Genomic DNA, 13,636 nt, shown 5'->3' with positions numbered 1-13,636 from the left:
TGAAAAGAAGCCCATCTCGATCAAGAACTCTCCTATTAATGTAGTTAGCAAAATTTGGTAAATCGCGTGTTACTTCTAGAATGTTTACTCGATGGTATATAAAGTTGGTTCGTACTTTCGGTTCTGATTTTAACAACCTGATGTAACCTTGTTTACTAACTAAATTGAGTTTGATAATTAGTTAAACAATTAAAAAAATATTAGGTTCAACGATTTGCCCCAAATAGGGTTTTTTTCCGATAGTGGTATACACTGTCTATAATGGATGTCCATCTTGAAAAATACCTGCACACAATTCGGCAAAAAAAAAAAAACTATTTTGATAGATTAAATTTAATTAATTACTATCCATAAAGTCGTAATTTTCATAAAATATTATAACTGTCATTTCAATTTTACACAATTCTTTAAATCCAAAATTACTAAATAATGGAGCATCAAAAGAAGTAAATAAATAATTCAATTATACCACATAGTTGCGGTCATTACTGAAATATTTTAGGATTTAAACGGATAAAATATCAATGTGACGGAGATGACTTGCTGTGACAGAAATGACCAAATTCAAGAATTATGTGACGGAAATGACAATATATTTTATAAAGTACGTTTATTGACCAGAGTCAATGTAATTATATCGATAAGATATACAAAAAAAAAACAAAACAAATTGCATTTCAGACCAACATAATTGTTGAGGTAAAATTGCGATCAAATGTAAAAATATAATATAAATTTAAAAAATCATGTGACGGAAATGACAATATATTTGATAAAGTACGTTTATTGACCAAAGTCAATGTAATTATATCGATAAGTACAAAACAAAATAAAAACAAATTACACTTAAGACCAACATAATTTTTTAGGTAAAATTGCGATCAAATGTAAAAATATAAAATAAATTGTTAAGGCTTATTTAATGCTACTGCTATTTAGTTAGAGCTCTTTTTATAAATGATGCGCAAGTATCAGCCAATTATATAATATCATGGGACTCATAAATACCACAAATGCTTTGGGATTTGTCATTCAACCATTAGACCCTTTCCCAGACGTTTTTTGGTGGTACCTATAAATTACAGTATACATTTTAGCAAAACTGTCAACCTTAGATATATAACTGCTGCTTTACTTTCGGTTTCTTAATGAGTCATCCTCCTGGGACGTAGCAGCAGCGTGAAAAAACCTGAATGCAGTATGCCAGTAATAACAGTAACCCCAATTATTGATTAAACCAATGCTAATAAACAATTACAAATTATGCCTGAATTTTATTTAAATATGATTAATGCAATTATCTGACAGCCAATTATATAATATCATGGGACTCATAAATACCACAAATGCTTTGGGATTTGTCATTCAACCATTAGACCCTTTCCCAGACGTTTTTTGGTGGTACCTATAAATTACAGTATACATTTTAGCCAAACTGTCAACCTTAGATATATAACTGCTGCTTTACTTTCGGTTTCTTAATGAGTCATCCTCCTGGGACGTAGCAGCAGCGTGAAAAAACCTGAATGCAGTATGCCAGTCAGTAACCCCAATTATTGATTAAACCAATGCTAATAAACAATTACAAATTATGCCTAAATTTTATTTAAATATGATTAATGCAATTGTGAAAATAAATAATATTGAACTGTTCCTCAAAATGTGCAGGAAATTAAATCTCAAACCTTGTGGGAAAATAAACGTATACTGTCAGACGGAAAGTCTTTATACTTCTAAGATTGGTTAAAGTCAGGCTATAAAACAATTGGTTACATTTTGGTCAATAACACAATTGTAGAGATTTAATTCCCACGTTATTAGTAAAGCATAATGGAATAATAGAATACTTCAAACTCATGAATGCTATTCCTATTGAATGGAAGGAAGTATTGGCACGACCTACAATAGAGAAAGAACAAGTTAATGTTGATATTAAAAATGAATTATTCCAATCAAATGTTAAAACAGGTTTTTATGATAAGTTTATAATTGAATTAAAGACAGTGCCAATCTCCCAAGTAAAATGGGAAACAGAGTTTTTTAAATAAAAATATGGTATGGAACAAAATAGGGAATAATAAAGTCAAAGATATGAAACATATGGTAAAAGTTGCGCAATTCAATTTTAAACTTTTACATCGCATACTTGTTTGTAATAAAAGATTACATATTTGGAAATTGTCTAAAACTAATATAAATTTGCGATAGATGTAAGAATGTGATAGAAAACAAAGAACACATGTTGTAAAGTGATTAAGCCAGTTTGGAGAAAATTCAATAATCTTATTGTTGAATGCTTTCCTAATGAAACGCAAATACATTGGTTTGATATAGTTACTGGTTCCAAAGACAAACTTGTAAATGAACTAACATCTATCTTTACGTTTTGTATTACAAATCCTGCATAAGGCTTTGTTTATTAGATAACATGATGGGTAACGAATCAAAAAGTATCTTGAATATGTTTAAGTTTTAATTAAAAAATCTTATAGAAAATGAATATGCATGTAATCAGTCAGTATAAAGCAGTTACAAAATGGAATAATGTTAAAATTTAATTATTAGAATTCATAAAATAAGGAAAATATAAAACTAATACAGGCTATAGTGTATATATTATATAAGCATTCAATACTAAAGGTAAAATGGAAATCAAAACTGTACTAGTAGTTACTATAAAATTATGTAAGAATGTAATAATTCAATTGAATTAATTTTAGGCAGAACACATAAGTGTAATACATCTGCTAAACATAAAGTCATACCTATAATAAAGCCATACATTATAAAACTAACAAACTCCATGGCCTATACTAAAACTAATACCGTAGTTCCTCGGGTATAATCCCACCTCGGGTATAATCCCACCCCCGACTTTACGATTACCTTCGCACGCAAGCATATCCCCGGGCAAAGTCCCAGTGTATAATTTAACATTAGGCCATAGGTGGGCCTATGCCTACTGTAGCTAGCTAGGCCGACGTCAATTTCTCACCAAAAAAATAGAGTAAATTCTCTGAATTTGGCTGACTTAAAACTCATCAAACATTGTTAAGTTGAATACAAGCATGCTCCGATCGTCACGTTCTGTACATCCTTTCGCCGTCGTGTACATTCTTTCTTGACGCTTGATTACCGTAAAAAAAACACCGCCCTCTATACCGATCGGCTTGTGCAGTAGAGTTTGTGTCACATGCAACAACATGCGATTTACACAGAGAGCTCGAGCGTGTGGGTGAACGTGGAGAACTCGTATGATCGAGTTCATGTCGATTTAGGAAGCTAGGCCTAGATCACATTTTAGGGTATTTTTTAAGTAGAAATCTCGGGGAAAATCTATACGGTAGGCATAGCACAGGTAAGACCAATTAGGCCGCCTAGGCCTAGATGGCCTGGCCGTCTAATTGCTAGGCCTACATCGGAATATAGCTTTTAGATAGCAAAATCGTAGACAGAAGAAATATCGTCATTTTCAGTTCATGCAGCGGGAAATCCCCGGGTATAGTCCCACCTTCCAAATTTGGGCAAATTTCACGTACAAGGGGGGTGGGATTATACCCGGGGAACTACGGTATATAACAGAAATAAATGTATTAGGGTAAAACATAGACTGAAACACACGGTCAAACAAAAAGGTAAACAAACAAATGTAAATGGCCAACATAGTAAGAACAGAATTTTAAGGTTTAGAAATAGTGGAATGAAACAAATGTTATACAGTACAAGGCCAAAACATAAAAAGTAGCATATAATGTGTTATGTTATAATAGCTATGTTAAACTGAATCGTGAATGTAAATAGGTCTATTAATGTGTGTATGGGTGTATATATTTGTAATGGATGTAAATAAGGTCAAAAGGAAAAAAGAAACATACAAATTGTGAGTACTGATTTAAAATATAATAAAAGAAAGCTACTTTTAATACATTTCCTAATATAAAGTAAATTTAAATGAAAATAGTTGTACTTTTACTATAATAACTTGCAATAAACATAAAATGTACGTTTTTAAAGCATACTTTTATTCCATCGATTTTATGTACATGTATAGATATAATGCCTTTTTAACTACTCTATTGAATTTTATTGTTTTATATTTTTACAAAAATGTATGTATATTATATAATATATATTTGTAAAAGGAATGAATAAATGTGGGTGACCCCCATGAAAGAGAAAAAAAAAAACACCAACGCAAAAAATTCAACAACAAACATTTGCACAAAAGGTTTTCAAAAGCACCATTAAAGTTGTATTGTCCCCTAAAAACATGAAGATTAATTAAATCAGACTTTGAATAGGTTATTTTGTAGTTTTAATGAAGTTATTCACTTCCGTAGAAATGACAAAATAAATGGTTACATTCAACCAAAAATCCATTGGCTGGCAACAGCCAATTTTGTACTATTTTTTGCTTTAATTTACAGTTTTTTCAGGTAAATTTTTGGTCAAAGTGGATAATTATTATGTAACATTAAAATGGCATGTTCAACAAAAAAAATTTAAATAATTTTTTTTTCAGGGGGACAATACATCTTTAAATATCAGTTAAATTATTGAAGTAAACAATTTGAACCGACTTTTGATTAAACAACAGGTTTTCTTTCAACTCAATACAATGTTTAGTACACTACTACCGTCCTGTAGTTACAAAACAATTATTCAACAATAACATTTATTACCTAAATGCTTCTGTAATTAAATCAAACTAAGAAACTTCAAAGATCATCACTAAATTTTTAGTTTTTTCTGAATCTCATTCCAGAAAACTGGCGCAATCTGGTTATGTTATGTTTGTTACCTTCTCAGGCACTGGAATGAATGTCATAATGTTGTCGTATTTGTACCAAATTTTGTCCAGAAAAATCGATTGTGCCCCACTGTGGCCATTGTGTTCACCTCAACAGAGTCAGAATCAACATCTTCAATGATGCCAGGGAACAGTACACCATCGTACAGAACAACACACTATTTTCCAACATGTGCATCGGAGAACGTACCTGGCTTGAGAATTGAAGTCAACTCACTCTCGTTTGGTACTGTACGTTCAATATCATTCTCATAAGGTCGTCTGTCAGTCGCATCTTCAGCCTGTTTAGTTTCACGTTTTAATCTAGAGCGTGTTGTTGTGAAACATTCTTCACTATCCAGATTTTGCAGTAGCAACTCAACACTCTGTGGTCTACAATCACAGGATCATCGGTGAACATGACCTGTATGTATTTTTATTGTCCCATTGATCGGTATAAGTTCTGGTATTTGATTATCAAACGTTGTGATGTCTTCTTCTGTCACTTGAAGGAGATGCACGCTTGTGACTTTCTTGAGGCATTTGTATAGTGCATCTGCGTTTGGAATATCATGACCTCTTAAGAACACCCCCAACACCATCAGGTGCCCCCTTTCCATGGCACGCTTCCAGAAAATACCCTTATCCTTTGGAATTGTTGATCCAAACCAGAAGTTCTTTTTGTTTTTATATTGGGTTGTGGGTCCATCAGATACAAAATGAATATCAGTTAATGTTGGAAACGTTTTCTTAATAACGCGCATGATTGGAACCAAGTGACCCCAAATCCCGGACGGATCATGCCTTGTACAATCTGATATAGGACAGAAAGCGTGAGATTTATTTTTGGTGAATACACACCAGTGTGTAATGATGCTTGTTGGTGAGAACCACCAAAGTGAACACTTTGAATCTCGGTGGAGTATTTGCATCCATAGTTTTCAGAAAAATCTATGTGAACAATGACCGCATTATCTTCGAGGTAAGCCTTTAGCTTTCTAAGCTCTGAATACTGGTGGAATATGTTGAACTTGTGGATCATATATCTGTGTTTCAAGTCGCCCTCATACTTTTTACAAGAGTTCATGTAAGGTAGTCAGAAATGTTTCTTTAGCAGTAACTTTCGACACTTTGTCATCACCGTAAGGTCTTTCCTGAGTGACCCATTGCTGGAAGTCAACCTGTTTATTTCTTATAGGTATTAGAAACTTTACTTTCTTGTGAAAGCAAGTTTGCATTCTCCGTACATGCATGTTTTATTGTAGGGAGAACAAACGGCGGAGTTTATAGATGCATCTACAGTTGTAACCAGTTATTCACCACAAAGTTTCTGGTTCATCAAATCAATATTATGTACATGCAAGTGTTTAAATCACGAAGTGTTGGCTTCACTACCCACCACGGCTTCAACTTGCAAAATGTAGAATAGTGCATTTCTACTTCTGGATTTTCACACAAAAACTTGGCATGCAGCACGGTAAGATAGTCATTCAGTAGAAGCTTTTGCTTCTTTACTTCCCGTCTCATTATTGTATCCTTTTTACCAGGCATTTGTCGGCATTTGTTGTCTTGTTTCATAAAGCGTGTAAGTAAGTGCTTGGTTGCATCCTTTACCCAATCATTTCTTTGAACCCGTTCATAGTTTAGGCTTTTTCCAACATCTCTTCTGACTAAGCAATACCCATTTATATGAAGAGACTTTGACAACCGGTGCAACATAAGCATTGCTCTTTTATTCTATGAAACCTTTTTTTCCACTTCTCTACTAGCTTCTTCTGAGAATCTAATTGATTTTCAACGACTTTGATTTGTCGATGGGCCTTTGCTCGATCTTCCTTCCGCCTCTTCTAGTGTTATGATTAGATGTTATTGTACTCTGCAGACTATTAGTATTAATAACAACATTAGACAATCATAAGTGATCTGGTATTTATTGTCTATCTCCTGGTTCTTTCTCTGCAGTCTCTCCTGAGTGAGAGTCAAAGTGAGAGTGTTTAACAAATTATACTAGACTATTATTAGTAACAAGCCACTGTCTGGGTCCCAACTATACGCGGTAAACACCATCGAGGGCAGTCAGCCAGACAAGAATATGTCAAAACAAGTCATCCAGGGGTGTTGTTCAGACATGTATGTTACAGTATTATATTAGGTGTTTTCAATAACATGACATCCCCCTGAAAAATGTGATTTTGCTTGGAAAATCAGAAATTCAAAGAACTCTAAGAAGGCACCAGTAAACTTTAAACATCTTAAACATCATAAACATCATAAACATTATAAAAGAGAAAAGTGGGTTAAAAAAACTGTTTTTAACAACATCCATTGATCGATACGCTTTACGCCATGCGCACTGCGACGCGAAGCATGCAGCTAATTTTGCGATAATATCAAAAAGCGGAAGTATGATATCGCGAATCGAACTAAACATGATGGAGCAAATATACAATAAACGACTATCATTATTATAGTATAGGTATCAGCAAGATAATAATGTACTGGGGAGCCCAAAGAAATGAGTGTAGATAGAATTCTTTCGTTGTACAAGTAAACTACTCGCTCTTATCCCAATAGTGTAAGTACTTGCGATGCTAAAACTCATAACAACTATATCTTTCACTAAGTGAACTGGAAAACCTTTATAGTCAAATAACTTCCATCAATATTTTTAAAAAATTTATTCTAAGAATCTCATTATGATCCATATATTTTTCTAACATACTTGCGTGGAGAACCTATGCACGAAATAATGTTATTGAGCAAAATCGCTTTAACAACTGGGATAGAATCTAAATACTGGTCAATATTCCACAAATATAAAACATTTGTAGACAATTTAACTAATACTTGAAGTCTACCATCGTTAAATCTAGCTTTCATGAGCTCAATACTTGTTTGAGGAATATCCTCAAATGTATTTATCAAAGTTAACTTTTGGGACTGAGTCAGTGCTATAGGTGCAGCTAAACCATCATTAGATTCAGACAAAGCAACATAAGCATTAATATCTATCATATCAGTATTTTCATGACTGTAAACGTGATGTTCATCAGTCTGAAATGTAATCTCAGTACCTGTTTCATCAGTAAAATAACATTGAGCTATATTACACAAACCAGAAATGGTGTTGGTAGTCTATAAGTGCTGCTTACCTGGATAAACCCGACAATAGCCCTTTTCCACGAAGTGCGAAACAAATACGAAAAGAAGAATTCTACCCGAATTCACCTCATAAAGAATGGTACATTCCGCTCCAGCGCCCTCTCGTGGGACCACTCCCACGTGTTACCGTCATCATTTCTCAAGACCTCTTGTCTGAGGGGACGGCGGGCGGGTGTTTATCCAGGTAAGCAGCACTTATAGACTACCAACACCATTTCTGGTTTGTGTAGTCTATTACGTGCCTGCTTACCTGGATAAACCCGACAATAGCCAGTGTAGCACCGGACTAGGAATCTAGTCGGCGGCGGGTGACAAGTTAGAAAATTGACTTATACATACCTATAGTCGAGGCTTTAGTATCGCCGTTGCCACTGGTGCCACGTTAGCGGAGATGTCCGACAGGTAGTGTGAGGTGAATGTCGACTGTGTTCGCCACCACGCCGCTTCCATGATGTCAGCTACAGGGACGCCCGAGAACAACGCCCACAAAGTGGAAACCGCGCGCACTTGGTGCATATGTGCCGGTGGCGGTGTGTCTGAAGAAGTGTACGCGTCTTGAATAGTTGCAACGACCCATCTCGCTATTGTTGCCTTAGCGGCCGCGCGGTATGGAGGAACAGAGGCGACGAAGAGGTGAGACACTCCGTCTCTAATCGTCTTAGTGTGGTGGATATACCACTTAAGAGCCCTGACTGGGCACCAAAGTTTATCTCCGTCTGCCGCTGAAAAAGATGTGATGGTGGGAACGAACACAGCAGGCGGCAAAAATTTTAACGTCTGTGTCTTGGCAAGGAAATCTTTCCTAAACACTAGCCTCCCGCCGGCCCGCTCAAACCTAACATGACCTGGTTCCAAGGAGAGAGCGTGCAACTCGCCTCGGCGTTTGCATGATGCTAAAGCGAGCAAGAACGCCGTTTTCAGCGAGACATTATACAGAGTAGCCTTACTCATAGGCTCAAATGGCGGGCGTGTAAGTGCGGCTAGGACGACGTTAACATCCCATCGAGGAATCAAGACCTTGACTGGAGGTCGTTCTCTGAACATTCCCCGTATCAGTTGAGTGATAACGGGAGATGACGATATAGAGGAACCGTCTTTAAGTGTTGGCGTGATCGCGCCAATGGCGGATCTGTAGCCCAAAATGGTGCGGACCTGAAGACCTGACTCGTACAGGTAATGCAGGAAGGCGCAAACTTGTCCGAGGGTGATCGACCCCGGCTCTACCTGTTGTCGCCTGCACCATGTAAAGAAGTGTTTTAGTCGGCTATTGTAGACGGTAAGAGTAGATTCCCGACGAGATTTCGCCGTGAGGGCGGCAGGGCCATCTGGAATGCCTGAGTCTCGGAGCTGATCCCTGACAATGGCCATACAGTCAGGCGCAGGGATTGTAAGTTCCGCAATGGGAACTGAGCTCGGCCCTGCGTCAGCAGATCCACGCGATCTGGAAGACGCAGGGGATGATCGTAGAGCAGGTCGAGAAGCAGTGGATACCACGCTTGTCGAGCCCAGCCCGGGGCGATCAGGAGGACCCGGCAAGGATGGCGCTGAATGCGCGTCAGAACATTTGGAATCAGTGATATTGGTGGGAATGCATACGCCCATAGTCCGTCCCAATGTATGGACAGGCCATCCACCGCCCACGCACGCGCATCCCGAAACCGTGTGCAAAAGGTCGGGAGCTGCGTGTTGTCTGACGTCGCAAACAGATCTATGTGAGGCCGCCCGAAGTGGTCGAATATCAGTGCGGCGATGCTGGGTAGAAGGCGCCATTCCGTAGGACATAGTGTTTGTCGGGACAGAGCGTCCGCAACAACGTTGAGGCTGCCCGCAATGTGGGCAGCCGAGAGCATGATGTTGTTGTCTATGCACCACAACATCAGCGTCCACAGGTGGTAGCAAAACGTCGGGGACTTCGTGCCTCCTTGACGATTTATATATGCTACCACTGTCGAGTTGTCGGAATGGATAAGGACGTGACGACCGGCCACGTGATGTCGAAGGGCCTTCAAGGTCCTTTCGACTGCCCAGAGTTCTAGGAGGTTGATGTGGGATCGCGCCTCCTCGGCCGTCCAAAGGCCGGAGGCGCGAAGTGCCTTGGAGCAACCGCCCCAGCCTGTCTCGGAAGCGTCCGTCTCTATACGGACGTCCGGCAGAGATTTTTGAATTGGCATTCCCACAGTCAACCTGCCTTCCACCAGCCACCATTCGAGATGCGTCTGAATGAATGTATTCGACAGAACCACTTTGTGTAGGGAGTCTAAGTGCGGTCGGTAATGAGCCAGCAGATGCAGCTGTAAAGGTCTCATACGCAGCCGGCAATACGGAACTAAGGCAACAAAGCTGGCCAGACAACCCAGTGCTCTGAGCCATTCGTAAGCCGTCGGAGCATGAGCAGATATTAGATTGCGTACTGCACTCATTGCAGACGCGATGCGTTGTTGGGATGGAGATGCCAAGCCCGTAACGAGATTTATCTGTGCTCCGAGGTACAACGGGGATTGTGTCGGCACCAGGCACGACTTCTCCCGATTGACAATGAAACCTGCCTGTTCCGTTACGAGAAGGACATATTGTAGACTGCTCATCAGTCTGTCCTTGGACTGGGCCACGACCAACCAATCGTCGAGGTACATGAACACTCTTATGCCATGTTTGTGGAAGAACGACGCCAGCGTTCTGACTATGCGTGTAAACACGCGCGGAGCCGTCGATAGGCCGAACGGCAGGGCGACGAATTGGTACAGACGGTCGAGGATTCTGAAACGTAGCCAACGTTGATCTGCCTCTGCGATAGGAACGTGAAAGTAAGCATCTTTCAGGTCTATCGAGGCTGCCCAGTCTCCATGTTTTAAACCCAGTAGGATGGATGAGATTGTCTCCATCCGAAACCTCTGGGGATGAATGAACCGCTTGTTTAGACTCCTTAAATTTAGGATGGGTCGCCAGTCGCCTGTCTTTTTTTCTGTTAAGAAGACGGTGGACTCGTGCCCGGAGACGGTACATTGAGCGTCGATTTCCTCCACTGCTCCTTTTTGGAGCAGGGTGGAGAGGCCGTCCAGGAGCGCACGTCTCATGTGTGGCTCTGGAGGAATCCTCGTCGACCGGGGCTCGTGAATTCGATGGAATAGCCGTTTTTGATTGTGGAGAGAACCCACCTGTCCTCCGACAGGGTCTCCCACACTCGGGCGAACCGTCTTAGGCGACCCCCCACCTGCCCGTCGCTCGGGGGACGGGCGCATCGAACGCGTCACCGACGGCGCGCGAACGCACCCGGACGCCTACCACTCTTTTGGGTAGCGCCAGACCGTCCGGCCCTGCCTCGTGCAGTCCGGCCATATCGGTAGCTGTTGTTGCCGTATGGGGTGCGCGCGCGAGATGTAGAAGCCTGCGTATCAGGCCGCGCCGGTGGGGCATTCGACGACTGCGGTTGCGACTGCGGCGGTACCGGAGCTGGGAGAGGGGGAGGTGGCCTGGACGGGCCCGAGCGGCCGCGGCTAGCCCGACGCTTCTGTGGGAAACGAGCGCGCGTTTCCCGACGGGCCTCCCTCTCGCGCGCCCATTTGTCCTCTTTTTGGGCGAAACTACCAAAAAACAAGTCCTTAGCCCCGAGGGACTCAGAAGCCGTGAACCTGCGATAATGCGCTGGCGTGATATCAGTACTTTGTAATACGTTGATACGACGCGCGGCGGCAGAAGTTAAAGATACAAACGCCTGCTGGTCGGCAATTAGCCCCGTGATCTGTTGCAGCAGCGCAATGACCTCTGTATCGAACTCCCGCGGGTGGTCCGGATCGGCCAAAAACGACAGCAAGTAGCCGGAGACGGATGTTACTCGAAGTGTCTCGCGGGCCGCTCTATCGATCGTGAGGAGCGTATCTTCTGTCTTCGCGGCCGTCGGAGCAAGGTAAGTAGTCTTTCCCGCTTCTAATCCTTGGTCTTCCCGAACCCGGTCCTTGGCGGCATCAGGCACGCCTGGCGCAACAATGTACCTATCGAATTGAGCTCTAGGTACCGGAAAGGCGCATGAAAGAATGTTCGGCGCCGGTCTACGCGTACTGGTCTCGCGCGCGATAGCGTCCACGCGATTGACCAGCTCCGGGTCGAGAGGAACGACTGGGCACGTTGTAACCTTATGGAGAGGCGTACGTACCCCAAACGTCGAGAAACGCTTTGTAGATGGGGTTGGCTTCGGTTCGCGAAAAGCGTATTCGATGCCTAGATATTCCAATACCGCCGGAAGAATCTTATTAACCAGCGCCTGTAGCCCCTCCTCGCCGGGCCTCCGCAACTCCGCGGCTCTCTCCACATCGGAGATCGTGAGCATAGTACGGTCGCTCGTGTATCCCTCCTCCATTGAGGGTCCCTCAGAATACGACAGTGGCGTCTGAGGTGGAGGCACCGGAATATATGGAATAGGAGGGCGTGGTTGAGGGAACACCGCGGGCTCGTCCCGTGGAGCAGCCCTCACCGCTGCCGCGATGGCTTGAATAATCGCCGGAGATAGCTCAGTATCCGGGAAACCAGCAGCCGCAGCGGGAACAGGCGCGGAACCGGCCTCTGCCTCATGCGCGGGAGCTGCGAGTACAACAGGCACCTCCTCGCGTGGTACGTTCTCAGCCAGAACGTCCATTACAGTTGCGCGTTCCTCCTGAGGTGCGATAGCAACTGCTTTCTCTTCAATAACACGTCCCGCAGGACGTGGAAGCGATGCGAATTTAGCAGGCGTCCAGCGTACGCAAACTTCGCACGGATCTGACTGGCTGCACGTGCGGCAGCTAACGCACCGCATGTGGCGGTCCCACTTAAGTGTTGCTCGTGGGCCCCTGCACTGGATGCATTCTTGTTTTGGCATGATGACGAAGAACGCCTAAACAAAGCACACAAACACACACCTAACAGAGTATCTAACGTACTATGTAACAGTGGATACGCCTGACTGATTCTGAGAAATGCTACACAAAGCCGGTGAACAGTCCCGGTATGTGAAAAAAATTTTGCCTCGTGCGTAGACGAGACAACGATTTGCAACGTATCCAACAACTAGTTCTCTAGTCTAACGGTATTTTTGCCCTGTTAGATTAACCAAACAGGGCAACGGTTTCCAACGTATCAATAATCAAAGTATTCTAATAGATAAAAATAGTATATCAATAGGTCAACTTAGCCTCGGCTAGCTTCTCAAGGTTAGATAAGGTTGTATTTCTCCCTCGTTTGTGACGTATTGCAACGTCTTCGTGACAGTACGAAAAGAAATGATGACGGTAACACGTGGGAGTGGTCCCACGAGAGGGCGCTGGAGCGGAATGTACCATTCTTTATGAGGTGAATTCGGGTAGAATTCTTCTTTTCGTATTTGTTTCGCACTTCGTGGAAAAGGGCTATTGTCGGGTTTATCCAGGTAAGCAGGCACGTAATAGACTAACAGTTTCAGATTTCTCTTTAGTCAATAATTTCTGCTTTAATTTCTGCAGATTAGAAATATTTCCTGAAGAACTTTTAATAAATGCGGGTTGCAATCTATTATAATTGAAAACGTCCTGTAGAACCTGTCCGTCTAATGTAGATAATGTGTAATGTGTACGGTCTAAAATATGATGGATAGCAAAGGGACCTATCCATTTAGCTTGGAGTTTTCTGGAAGGAACTATAATACTTGAACTATCAGGCTTGTGTAAATAAACTAAT

General features: G+C 41.7%; 1 protein-coding gene across 1 annotated transcript in view; it reads right to left on the bottom strand.

The window, feature by feature from the left end:
- The window catches only part of LOC140051898 (DNA-directed RNA polymerase III subunit RPC3-like), a 35,141-nt gene that overhangs the window by 15,245 nt on the left and 6,260 nt on the right, over positions 1 to 13,636 (bottom strand). The gene's annotated exons all lie outside the window — the stretch shown is intronic.

Source organism: Antedon mediterranea, chromosome 6 (genome assembly GCF_964355755.1).
Source record: "Antedon mediterranea chromosome 6, ecAntMedi1.1, whole genome shotgun sequence".
Classification (NCBI taxonomy): Eukaryota; Metazoa; Echinodermata; class Crinoidea; order Comatulida; family Antedonidae; genus Antedon; species Antedon mediterranea.
This window is presented reverse-complemented; position numbering and strand designations above follow the sequence as displayed.